The sequence below is a fragment of the Athene cunicularia genome (assembly GCF_003259725.1).
Source record: "Athene cunicularia isolate RWA chromosome 11 unlocalized genomic scaffold, athCun1 chr11_part1, whole genome shotgun sequence".
NCBI lineage: Eukaryota > Metazoa > Chordata > Aves > Strigiformes > Strigidae > Athene > Athene cunicularia.
In genome coordinates, this window is record NW_020799113.1 from 5,712,757 (window position 1) to 5,726,630 (window position 13,874).

Sequence of the window (13,874 nt, forward strand, 5' to 3'; positions counted from 1 at the left end):
AGAGACAGCATATATACTCATGGAAGAAAAATATCCAAAACCATGAATAAAACCAGTAGAAGTCAGCTGTTATTTTTAAAAGCAAACAACATAAAAAGTATTTTTTTTTAAACTTCAGTAATTGCCAAAGCAACTGTGAAATCTGTTGCATGAAAACCTGAAACTGTGAGAAACTTGTCTTGTTAAAAGGGAAGAAGAGCTGTTATCAAACTAAAACTCAGTATCTCAAGTAGCATGGAAGAATGGTAAGCTAATAGCGCAGTGCTTTGACAATGCATTAAGAATGAGGTGAATATCCATTACAGAAGTAACTGTGTGGCTTAGAAACACTGTTTAGGCCTCATTGACGACCGAGATGGAAAGAAAGAAATCAGAGAATACAGTATGCTCTTACAATGAAATTTTTGGGAAAATGTGAGGGGAATAAGAGAAGCCCTTCAATCTCCTGGCATTCTCTCAATCCCAGAAAAGGGAAAAGGACAAGGAGCAAATCATCTAACAGCTTGATGGGAAGGGTCTGTCAAGGCACCCTCTGAAAACCTTCTTCAATCTAGGAAATTAAACAGAAGTTACTGTTGCTGCCTCCTGGCACACATTAAAAAATAGATTTCCTGGGTCATGTTTAGTGGTGGAAGGACAGCCAAACTTTCAATAAAAGCAGTTAAATTTGTTCGTATGGGATCCTTGTGCATATGGTGAGTGGACTTGTGGGTGTGTGTCTGCCAGGGGACAGATCTTTCTGATTTCTCCAATGGAGCAAGAATTGAAACACAGGAGAAATAGAACCACTGTAAAACAGAGTAATCGACATAATCTTCAAAGAATATCCAAGATTAAATTCAAAACTGGAAGCATAATCCGAAAATGCAACTTGAGAGTCCTTTTCTGTAGCTGAGTTTTATTTTTTTACATAAAAAGTGATTTTTGACCCAGAAATAGAGGCCCACCAGAAACAAAATAGTACATTACACTTTTGTCTGAGAAAGCCTTAAAAAGAACCCAAGTGGGCTATGACTGACTTTCTTACTCTTCCAGTACAAGCTGGTATAGTTCTTTTTACTCACAGGACCAAATAATAATAAAGCACTTCTTTTCATATTCAAGAAGCTTTTTGAAAACAATTCCTAATTAATCTACCCAGGCTGCTTTCTAAGAGATAAAATAAGTGAGATAAAACAATACGATGCTCACACAAACATTTTTGTTTGAAGAAAGAACAGGATATTTGTTTTTCAGAATGCCACTCTGAATCCTTGGCAAGCATTAAGTTCATTTCAGTGCATCCATCCACAGTTCCTCCCCCAGACTTCCTGTCTGTTACTCTTCACTTCAATCACATTTAGGTCCTATCCACCAGCACTAATGCGTAAGATTCGCTGTGACTGGTCCGTTCTCACAGGAGCTCCCTATTCAGCAATACCTTAAGGCAAACAAGAGTCAAATGCACACCGAAACTGTAATGCACATACCATGTCATTAACCTTAACTCAATGAAGTAACTCTGTGAAGACTACAGTTACACAACTCAATGAATGCAAAACTGCAAGATTCTCAAGTACCAACAGGAAAGTTAGGCAAGCCTTAGGCAGTGCTGGGTAAAGAAAAAAATCTGATGGAGCTTTTGCATGTATTGGTGTACTGCTGGGGAATATGATCAGTGTGTAACTGTCTATCCAGTAGAGCTGGATAAATTTCTCTACAGTTGAACCTAGACTGCTGGAGCCTTTTGACATTTATTTGAGAAACGGGCTCTCATTTGGGATTCACTGCTCTATCAGTGAATCGTGGCATTTACTTTGTGCAATGCATGGAGATTGTACTGTCCCCATGTTTCTTTACAAATTTGGAAATGAATTTTCATCTCCATTCCTGGGAGCAGAACACCATGTATGTGTTTGGGAGCCAATGGAAAGCAGTTTTAAATACTTGGCCCTGCAATTTTCATATTGGCTAACATGAAAACTAAGAAATGCCTGGTAGTTAAATTATAATCCTGTGGATTAGATGTGGAGGAGAAACTGATATGGCTACTGAATCAAGCCACTATAATGATATTGAAAAGCCACACCTAAAGGGAGATCTGGCCATCAGGGAAGACTAGCAGGTGAGGCACAGCAGCATTTCCCTTCTTATATTATGCCAGGATCTAAAGAAGTGGTGAGTATGGAATGATAGCAAAATTATTCCAGTGTACCAGAACTACCTTTTGCTAAGCAACCAAAAGAGGATGAGCACACAAGCCCTTAAAGAATGTATTGCCACCCTCATAAAGATTTTGTTGGTGTTGATAAAAGCATAATTTTTGCTTTGAATTTCCACGTATTCAAATGGCCCTGGGCTGTTTTCTTTAACAAAACTTCACTGGTTCTTCTAAGTGGTTTCCCTGTATAGTGTATGATATATGCAACTGTAAATACAACTCTAATCCAGCAAAGCTGTTTATAAAACAGCTTTAGTTCTTCATTCATCCCTGAGAGGGGAAAGTGATATTTAAGATATAAAAAATTGCTTTAACGTAGCAAATAGATGAAAGAAAATGTGACACTATGTCAGGTAGCAGAGAACTGTCTTATGTTTCAAAACCGTATGACTGTATTCATAAATTTGATCTTCCATGCACAACCAATAGAGAAATACAGATAAAGCTGAGTGGTTTGTTTTCCACTTACTGTATGCGCTGATATAGTTTTAGAAAAATATTATTCTGTTAACAGGAACATGCATTTTGGTGCACTACTCATACTACTCTAGGTCACAGAGTACATAAGTTTTATGCAAGTACAACAAAAAAAGTGATTACACGGAAGTGGAACTTTATAACTAAACACTAGAACATAACTAGCATACCGACCTCAGAAATTCATGTAATGTGCATTGCAAGCTCTTTGGAACTGAAATCCACGTAGGTTACTTGTATGAGTTAATCACCTGCATAAAGTTAGAGCCAGGTACGACCAATAGACAGTTATAGTAGTATATATACTGATGACAGTTCTTTTTTGGTGTATGAGCAGCAGACAGCTTTATGATGGCTAGCATCTCCAATGTAACTAATTTTGCTACCATTATTTTAGAATCATCTTGTAGCTTTGAAAAGTGAACACTAAAATGCAGTAGATTTGTTAAAAAGATTAATAAAGTTAATAAAATTAGTTTAATATATAAACTTCTTATTGAAAAAGAAGCAAAGTAAAATCATCTAAGTTTATTTTTAATGTATTTTTAGGTTTTAAACCATAGAATATCTATCTAAGTAAACCAGTTTATTCCAATGTTAGTGCATTGTTTATACCACCATCATAGTTTAAAAGATTTTAGAGCAACTCTAGTATTTCTCCACATAAGAGACACAGAGGTTTGTCTTAAGAACGGCAACAAAGGTTTTTCTTCAACAGTTTTTTCTTAATTTCATTCCGCATTTACCTTACCATTCATAGTGATGATATGCAACAGCTAAGCCCTTTGACGTCACTATTCCAATAGGGTAGATTTTAATCAATACCCAAACAACTGTTATTAAGGTAAAACAAACTTGATGTAATGGTTTATTTAATTAAGTTACACTAGAAATGCCAGACAAAAGTTGGTGATCTTTGCCAAAAGCAGGTTTTTTTGGCAGAATTTTCAGGATCTTTCGTATTTTGTACATTATGACCCCTTCAGCATGCATTCCGAAGAACGATATCCAACTGCCACAAGTTGAGGAGGTAAATGATACATCAAAGACAATGGAGTTCTAGTAAAATTTTTTTAGATCACTTTATGCATAATCTCTACTTTTGATGCTAATTTAGTATAAGCAAATACACATTATGATACAAGCAGCCCTGAATAATTGATGAGAGGTGTTAATTTACTGATCACCTAGAGAGTTCCAGCCAGCGCTGCACGACAGCAGGCAGATAGCCTGTGCATTCTGCATGCTTCCTTTGGAGTCTCGAAATTCCATCCGACCCACATGGGCTTTCACGTCCAGAAGAATGAATTTAATTTGATTTCTGCCAGAAATAAGGATCCTTATTCCTGCAGAACTGAGCTGTGGGTAGTAGTTTTAATATATCTTAGAAGAATAAGGAAGGTTAATCTGGTGTCCTTGACAAAAATTTACATCTTGTGACTTCCTTTATATGAAATTCATTAAGCAACAATGAGTTTCTCTTTACACTATCACAGGTTTCCCACAGCTCATGATCAGGTATTGTATTTCCCCTGTCAATAAGGCCTGCTAACTTGGGATCCATTTTGACAGCTTGTACACAGATATAGATATTTTGTAACTGTTAGCATTTCCTTTGTTAACATCAAGCAAATTTCTCATTATTATTCAAATTAGGTTTTGATTTTCTTTTTTTTTTTAATCTCTGGCCATTTCTCTCCTTTCTGTTCTTTTGTCCCTACAGTAGCTAAAATATCTTCTTTGAGATTTTTGTGGCTTCACACTGTTCTTCCTGTTCCTTAAGCTCTTTAGGTTTACTTTTACTACTACAGGTATTGGCTACACTACCACTTGTGCTTCCTAGTCCCATTTCTCAAGGATTCAGACAGGGTCTTTTTCTGTCAATAGCAGCAACATGATGCAAAGCCTTCCCACTGTGGGAAGCACAATTATCTTTCCTTCATTGATCCTCTTTTGGCAGCACAATAGAGCCTTAAGTTTTCAACAGTAAAAATATAAGGCTTTAGCACTCCTTAGCACTGCAGTCTCACTTGTAGAAATAATTTTTATGAGTAAGAGAACTGTGGTAAGGATTTTAATTTGCCATTAAAGCAGAACAAACCAAAGTCCATCACAATAGAACTATTAAGACACCATAACCAACAAATAATCATGTCATCCTTGCCCACATAACTTTGCTAAATACTCATCCTGTTTCCAGTACATATCCATTATATTGTACCTGAACTTGATTTTAAATACCTTGGATAAGGCAGCAATCTCATGTTTCCGCTGCAAAGGAATGAGTACTTCTTGCCATAAATAATAACTGTTATTTAGTGGATTACTCATTTGTGTAAAGATTACTCACATAACACCCAAAATATTAAAATTTAAAAGCAATTCTCCACCTTACTGCGAGATGAAGGACTAAGGCTGTAAACAGACAGGCCACTGTAGGAGTAGCTAAGATCATGCTTACAGTGCCCACTGCAAAATGCCCCTTGCATGGCCTGGCTAGACTTTACTGTCTCTTTTATCTCCCAGCGTAATGATATGTGTAGTCACTCCCTAACCCAGTTCTGTCAAAATGATCTTGTTAACTTAAACACTTTTAATAGTAAGGTGTTTTTTAAACCAAATCATTTTGACAGAGCTGGGTTAGGTCATTGCTCATGCTATTCTTCCACCGAGAGCAATTTTAATTTAAGAGGTTTTTGTCCCCCGCCCCCACAACATGTCAGCTGCATGCTTCCAATAATTCTTTTCCATTTCCATTCCTTTCTTCACTGCAGTTTACTATCCTGCAGTTGGGCTATTTGCAAGGCAACACTGTAAGCCAGATCAGTGAAATTTAAGTTTGAAAAAAAACCCCAAACCTGCACAAAACCCTGTTTCAAGGAGTCTTTTCCTTCAAGTTTATAACCCAGATCATTGCACTGATCTAGTTTACAGCATGGCTGCACAAGCAGTTGTATCAGCACAGCTAAAGAACCTGTAAACTACAGGACAACAGCAGAAAGTTTTGAAAACAGCTGTGCTTCCAAAGAACACATGAAAGCTTGACTACATGCTTTAGAGAGCAGTCAGACAAACAGTTGAATCAACAAAGCTGAGTGGAGGGTAACTTCTGGAAAAGAGAACAAGCAATTAGGGACAGCGAAACAACTTAAATAAAACTCTGATGGACTCCTAGTATATAACGATGGCAATCTGATGCAGCTCTATTCATTCATTCATTCACATTTTAGTGATGAAACCTCTCTCACCATCTCAGCTACAGCCAGGCAGGAGTCAGATGTACTGTTTGGAGAGCAGTTTCTGTCGGAGAGGGAACTCTGAGCAATCCTGACCACGAGCAGCACACACCACCGCACCGTGGAGAGGGGATGAAAACCGCAGCGAGCCAGCAGCCACATTCTGGGCCATGCATGTTCTAGGTATTGCCCCAAATCATAATTATACTTTGTAGCTGCTCTAAATTTCCCTAACAGCAATTTTAATGGACTGTTATGTCACCTGGAGTTAACTGCAACATAGAATAGCACTATCCACATGTCCTTTCCTTTGACCAAGGACCTGAAATTTCAAAGGAAGGAAAATGAGACGGGAAATGTTATGCTAACTGCTATAGCAGCAGGGTGACGTACACTTGAAGTATACTTTGTGCTGTCAGAGATGTGCAGGAGAGGATCCTGACAATACAAGTGCAAATCAATTGTCCAAGTTTATTTTGATATATTACATACGGCAATTTGCTTACGGCTGCTTGGAGAATCAAAGGCAGTTATCTAAAGAATTACTTATCTCAGCAACAATGGTAACAGACAGTACCTCTCTCTTCCTTTTGGTCTTAGATGTCCTGTCCTACACACACAGAGTAATTCAACATGCAAAGATATGCCACTTTTTTTTTTTTTTTTAAGCTTAGTCATGCTCAGCTACTCTTTATAGCTGAAGACATCTGAGCAGTTCTTTAGGTTATTAAGTGAGTTCTTAAGCTTATGTCAAATGCTAAGAGACTGTTTTAAGCAGTGTTCGTCAGTCTTTGCATTGGACATATAGCTGATGGAATCCATACACCTGCACTAAGGAAATACAGACATGCAGAAATACACAGGCAGGTACAGAAATGCAACAGTTTCTTCAGTATTTAGACCTTTAATATTTATTGGGGGATTTATTCATCTATTGATAAGATTATTGTTAGCACAAGCAGGTTACTTCAGTTTTAGAGGTCTGTTTCAGAGGCAGAGGGAAGGAAGGGTTACAGAAGCTTTTCTAAGATAAATTCCCCTTCCTTAGTTTCCTTACTCTGTTGCTTTAACTAGGAAACACCGTGACTGGCGTTCTGAAGTAGAGATGAGGCTGCTACAGGATATAGGTCATTATCCCAAAGCATTAGTCAAGTTGCGTAAAGAGAAAATTATATGTGCATCACATCGAAATCTATATTCTTTAATCAAAGTAATATACTGTAACAAATTGTTATCCTGTAATTGCTTAACATGATACTTTACACATCTATGAAGTCTACTTTATGTTAGTGACTACCTACATCTTTTTTTATACTTTTTTACTTTCAGGAAATCCTTTTTTAAAAAAATAAACAAACAAACAAACAAACAAACAAAAAGAGTATCCTGGCCCTGTGATGTCATGATTACTTTTAACTTCTATTGGAATCAGTGGAATTTCTTATTTTTGTTACTCTCTGATAGTAAAATCAACATGGGCCAAAGCTGCCAAGGCTCTGATACTTTGTATACAAAGCTGTTGGTCTTTCCAGAAGTGTTCACTACTGTACAGAACCAGAATGCATTTATAAAAAAACCCAACACCAAGTGTGCTGTTAGTACTTCAAAACTATTTTCTCTGCTTTAATATTACTTGCATTGTGTAGTGATCAGGAATGACAGTCATAAAGCCAACTGTGCTACACATTGTACAGATACAGGACAAAGGGGCAGTACGTGCTCCACAGTTTGCAGTTGATGGGACTTGTTTGATTGCATTTCCTTTCCAATGAAAGGAGCATCTACAACATTTTAGGTTTTTTTCTTGTGGATTTTTTTTCATGCTTGTTTTGTTTTGCTTTTCATGACAGTTGATACCAAAAGAATAGGCATTAAAATGACAATATTGGTATTTTAGATCTATCATAGAACAAAAGGTATTTTCAAACTTCTTTTTCAACCTGTTATACTTCAAGAAAAAAAATAATTGTTTTCAGGTTTATGGGAGTCAGCTTCTCCACTCATGTGTGTCAAAACATCACTTTGCCTCACGCCATTGTGCTGAGAAGCTCAAAATGGAAAGCAAAAGAAACTCAAAATCTGTTTGACCAACAAAGGTGGTCCAGAAACTTAAACATGACAAAAGCAGTTGTATCTGCATTGTTTTCATTCTACAGTAAGAGGAAGAAATGAACTGAAGTAATTTTTATTCTCTACAGCCCACTGATTAAAGTGATTTTCCTTTCACTAAAATAGACCTTCATTACATACAGATTTAATAGCTTCAGCTCATGCCAACTTCATCTCTCAAACCTATGCTCATTTTTACGAGGGTGTGTTACATAATTTGAAGGCCTATATCACTTTTACAGGAGGGAAAGGAAAAAAGGTAAGTTGTGCACAACATGAAGAGACCTCATAAAAGGCAAACAGATTGGCCTGTGACTGAGAATTAGGTGTTAACCATGCTCTGACTAGGGCATCGTTTATCATAAGAGTTTCAGCAGCTGGGATGTGCTTATCCTGTACTTGCTGAAAAATGTTTAAATATTAATAGAGAACATATCTTGCTTTCTAGCTTCTTTTTCTGTCTTCTTTTCATATACAACAGAGCTTTCATTGTCATTGGTTTTCTTTATAGAATATTAAGTATTCTCTACATAATTAAACAAAACATAGTAGCTAAGGAAAAACTCATAAGTTTTCCTGACATGTCTTCTGATTAAACCAAAATTATGAAATTATAACTGGTTATCATGATTTTGTGAAAGCCACATAAACTTTCCAACCATATACATAAATGTGTGTGCACATTAAAAAAATCTTTAAAAATGAAAAATGTGAACATAACTGGACTTTTCTAACTACATACAGTACTGCTGCAGTAAACCTACTCAAATCTTTTTTGCTGAAACGTGAAATTAGAAGTGAAGGTCTTTAATTTTGCATCATTGAATTTGATAGGAGTTTTACCATCAATCTAAATGAGTTGTTCAGAAACAATTAGGGTCCTCCAACATGAATCTTATTTCTGTTGCAGTTGACAGGTCGAGGTTTATGTTTTGGTGGTTTTCATTTATTTCTTTGTTTAATCTAACTTTTGGAAATGCACAAAAAAATAAAGCCCACAGAGCAGAATACATTACCTAACCTAAACTTCTGCAACGTTAAGAAATAAGTTCTGATGATCTGTTACTTAAAAGGCAATCATAGCTGTTACATTTAATCCATGAGAGGTTCACATCTAAAGTGTTGCACAACTGCAAAACTCAACTAATGAACTGCATTACCTCTGAATGCATACAGTTCATTTGCATTAGTATTTGGGAGCTTTGATATAACAATTATTATTATATATATTAAAACTCTATAAAAATATAAGATATACACAGGTATAGGATTATGAAAATCAGTGATTGCAAAGGAAATTAATTTAAATGGTTATCCAAGTTCCTCAAATTAGGCTGAGCACTGCTTCCCAGGAGTAAGCTTCTTTGAACAAATGTACACCAAATTAGAAAGCTGAAACTGTGAACTAAGGACTGCCAAGACTGAGTGCCTTGATAATGTTTTGAACTCCCACATCCAGTAACAAAGACCTGAGCAAGACACACCAAGAATCGTATTTCTGAGCTTGCCTGTGATTTAGGCACTGCAGGGTGCTGTAGACACTTCTCATGGAAGGTTTCACTTATTCAGATCTAGGACTGGTTGACATTACAACTTTCAAATCCAAACCAAGGTGCTGATCATTCTCAATTTTAAATGATTTTCACAAGACACATCATGCTCAACACCTTGGAAAATCAATTCTATGTGTAGATTCATTATAACTCATGGATAAAGGCTACTCTGATGACTAAGGCTGGTAGAAATCAGTCTCTTGACTGGAGTCAGATGCTTTAAACTCTATCTGCTGGTAACTGAAGTGGTTCAGAAATCATCTTTCACTTGCACTTACCACTTCAGATACCATCAGTACCATCAGTTGGGAAGAAAATTTTATTAATATAGTTGAAGTGTCACTGTGTTGATGTTATTTACTTGGTTGACAAAATGAGAAATGTGCTGAGCAGTTTCCAGAACACAGTGGTCTATCTGAGGAGGAAAAAAAATCAATCAAAAAAACCCCCAAATAAACCACATTTGAAATCTCAAATTGGACTTTATTTTGTTCTCTGTCTATCTCCTGCTCAAATAGTTATGTTCAGAAAGCTATGAAGTGAGCCACCTTTTCTATGGCAACAACACTAAGAAAAATGTTGAGTTTCCATCATCAATTTAATTCTATTGATACGGTCTTAGGGTAGCAATGATGCTTAAAATGTTCCAAGCTCAAAATGCCTTAGCATTTCCCTCCCACTGAAATAATTTAGTTTGTATTATTTTAAATTCATAGTTGAAAGACTCATGATAGGACTATAGTGTATACCGTAAACATACAGTTGTATTAATAGTATATCCAAAAGGTCAGGCTGTAAATAATATCAAAATGGAAAAGAGAATAGAAAAGGAATACTGCTAAGATATACAGTGTCTTATGGTTATTTGATATGCTATTAAAACACCTGTTTATACTATGTAGCATGAGCAGTTGCTTTCTGTTTCAGAGTATGCATAATCATCACTTAGAGATATGCAGCACCAGAAGCTTAAAGTCTGCGTTCACATTTCCTTCTTGTTCGTGAACTTAGAGGTCAGTATTTTCTCCCCTTGAAATTTTCTCAAGTTTTGGAACTGAAATTATCTGTATGTATTAAGGGTCAAGTGGGTGGATTCCAGGCCCCTAATTTCAGTAAGTGGCTGAAAAAGTTCCCAGCTTAAGTCTATAGGGCACTTAGGTATCCTGAAACGAAGATTTAAAAAGATGAAGTCTGCAGCTGTGCGAGAAGAAAGAAAACTCAGGAAGTACTTCTTCAAGGGGTAATAGACATAAATCTAGTCCATGGCTGATTGTGTGTTCTTACTTGTAACAATTCTATATCTTGCAGAAGGGAGTACAAATAATGTTTTTTTTTTCCTAGAGAAGACAACGCAGTATATGTTAACAGTGATACAGATAAAGCGTCCAGGGACCAACTAATTTATTTGGCAAATGTGCAATATTGTTTAAAAAATTATGAAGATTACAAATTACAAAGAAAGTGAATTTAAACCTGATTGTTTGACTGCTTCCCCCTTTACAAGTCTGTTTCTGACTTCAGTAGTAGGCACTGATGGGGATGACTAAAGTATATTGAAAAAGCACTGAGCGACTTCATATAAGGAGGATTCTACCTCATCTCACAAAGATGAAAACTTTTTTTTTTTTTTAATGAGAGGTGTGAAGGGACTAGATGTCTTATACAGGGATACTTACTAAACCCAGCTGCATTTATTAAGCGGGCACACATACTTTTTATTGATTTTTTTAATATTGAAGAAAATGTCCAAAGTTAATTTCTTGGCTAGCAAGCCTAACCAGTTAAAAAATTGCTCACCTGTATAACTTCAGAACCAACTTTCATTAAATACTTCAGTCTGAGGACACTGAAGACCCTCAGGTTACAACTAGGCATGGAAATCAAAGTTCTTTATAGCCAGGATGCAAGTTTTTAAAAAAGAAGGGAGAGTTAATAAATAGCAAGACTAGGAGGAAGATAGCATAAAGCTGTGCTCATTCTGTATGCAATAAGGTAGAACAATAAGGCTGAACGGATGAAAACCTTAGACTAGAACATCACATAATAATCACTTCCCTTCCTAGGGTGTTCGTCACAAACATTCATACAATTAAGTCTGGAGGTGACACCACAGAGAGCATTTGGGTTTTGATGTTATCACATTTTATGGGTGTGAAATTTGGTAATTTCATAGGTATGCAATATACTAACTTCTTCCAGCTGCTTTATCATTTTATTTGAGACAGGTAAATTATACACTGGGGAAATTTTTCAATCTTCTGAATGTATTAATTATTTATTTATATTTACTGATAAGCTTATTGTGAAGGCTCCTCTTGTTCATAACAGTCTGGTATTGAATGTAGAGGAGAAACATCATTCATACAAAACTACTGCATATTTCTCTTTAGCCTTACTGCAGAGAAACTCTTGAAGAATTTCCAAAAAAGGATGAGTGAAGTTAAGGGGATTCTTTATCTATAGCTTTGGTAGTTATCAGCTTTCTTTAACTGAAACTGAAGTGAGCAGCTGTTAGCTTCCCTTCTATTAAGCACTAACATGGTAGATTTTGAACAATAAACAGTTAATGTTATTTGAGTTCTTACAATCAGCACCCCCAGAAAACATCTGGCTGTGGTACCCAGAGACACAAATAGAGAGCTGTTTATGCGATTAAGTTGGCTGTTTAGATGTGTCAGCCTTCATGGAAGTTGTACGAGTATTTTTTTCCTACTTTCAGACGACAGAAAGTAGACTTGTCTGCGTGAAACAGAGTGTGTGTGTTTGTGCCTGTCTAAAAGAGAGGAAGAGGGAGGGAGAAGCGAGGGCACAGAGTTTGATACCTGTTGGCAACACGAGCAGGTTTGTGTAACGCCGTTATGTGCCAGGTTGGATTGATTCCACTCTATTTAGTCTGGTACTGAACGCAAACTGTTTGAATTGAGACAGATTCAAGACATGTCTGAACAGTAACGAACCACAGAGGAATTCCTGCCTGTGTTAAGTGGTGTCACCTTCATGGCGGTAGGCAGTGTCTAAATAAGGATTTGAATTAATCTCTTTTATAATAGCCACATAGAAACTGCCATAGGCTTTCTGTGCTGAAGCTTTGCAGTGCCTCCCAGTCTCCCCAGCCAAGCACCGTATACAGGTCTGATACTGTCTAGCAGGGATGCTGTCTGACAGCTTGGGGCTCCCGATTGGGATGCTGCTACCCAGAAGATCTTGTAGCCAAGCAGAATGTAAGGATGTGTTGTTACTCCTCTGCCTTCCTCAAAGAGAAGATGAAGCATTTAGTGGAACAGCCAGCTTCAGGGGTCAACAGACTCCTGCATTTCTTCTCTGGGAGCCTTGGCAGTGATGCAACTAACGAGCAACTAGAGCTAAGGGGCTTTCTCCTTCTCCGAAGTTTCAGCTGGGTGCATTATCTGTTTAGTCAACCAAAGAAAGGGAAGGAAAACAACTTGTGGGACAGGGACTCCTGGCTAGTTAGAGCTGAAGATTCATTCCCATGTCAGCTTTTAAGAGGAAAAGGAATATTTCCACAATGCTTTCCTCTCTGAAAGTAGGAAAGGAAGCTACCATACCATACCTGTTTATTTACCTAGGGGGTGCAAAGCTTTGGGAGGAGGGAAGGTGATGATAAATCAGGGGGATTTCCATTGCTACCCCCCCCCCATTTCTTCCAGCCTCCTCCTCCCTTATTTACATATCTGGCTGGTGGGTGATTTTTATTCTCAGCACGAAAACTGCAATCTATTTCAATGCATGAATGCAGCCCTGCATCTATTCAACACAGTGAAATAGCCCAGAGATTTATTGTACTAAATAAGAAAACAGGGAAAAAAAACGGGTTCTCCAGCCTTCGAAGCAACCTTCTGTGATTCAAAGTCCGCCTGATCCTTTAAAGACTGTCTCTTATACATATATTGTTGAAGATCTGTCTAGGATTACAGAAATCCTATATAGTAAGAATACCATATAATTTAGTTTCATGACTGTTAGTCTTATTTTTCATGCTGATGCTATGTGTGCACGCACGCATGGCAAGACAGTGAAAGTAACCTGCATTTGGAGCTCTTATGTGCTTCACTAACTAAATGGAAGTTCCTGCAGATAACAGATGCATTATTTCTTGCACAAATATTCATTCTGAAGTGTCTCAAACTCATCAGAACGTAGCATAATGTACCCAGAATTTGACATTTTTCAAGGGCAATGAAGAAACATCTATTTCTTCGCTGCCCTCAGCCCAAACGTTTACTTTCCAAGCTGTGAACCTGGGATGATTCCTTGGAGAAGGATGGATATAAAATACAC

General features: G+C 37.1%; 1 protein-coding gene across 3 annotated transcripts in view; it reads right to left on the minus strand.

Moving 5' to 3' along the window:
• CDH8 (cadherin 8) overlaps positions 1 to 13,874 on the minus strand; it is a 212,252-nt gene that overhangs the window by 139,481 nt on the left and 58,897 nt on the right. For 2 of the 3 annotated variants that reach the window (XR_003399202.1, XM_026856642.1), the window contains exon 1: positions 7,842 to 7,852. The exons of the other annotated variant lie outside the window; for it this stretch is intronic. The gene's annotated coding sequence lies outside the window, so the exon portion shown is untranslated. Of the gene's footprint in view, positions 1 to 7,841; positions 7,853 to 13,874 lie in introns of those variants that run through there. 3 annotated transcript variants of the gene reach the window in all.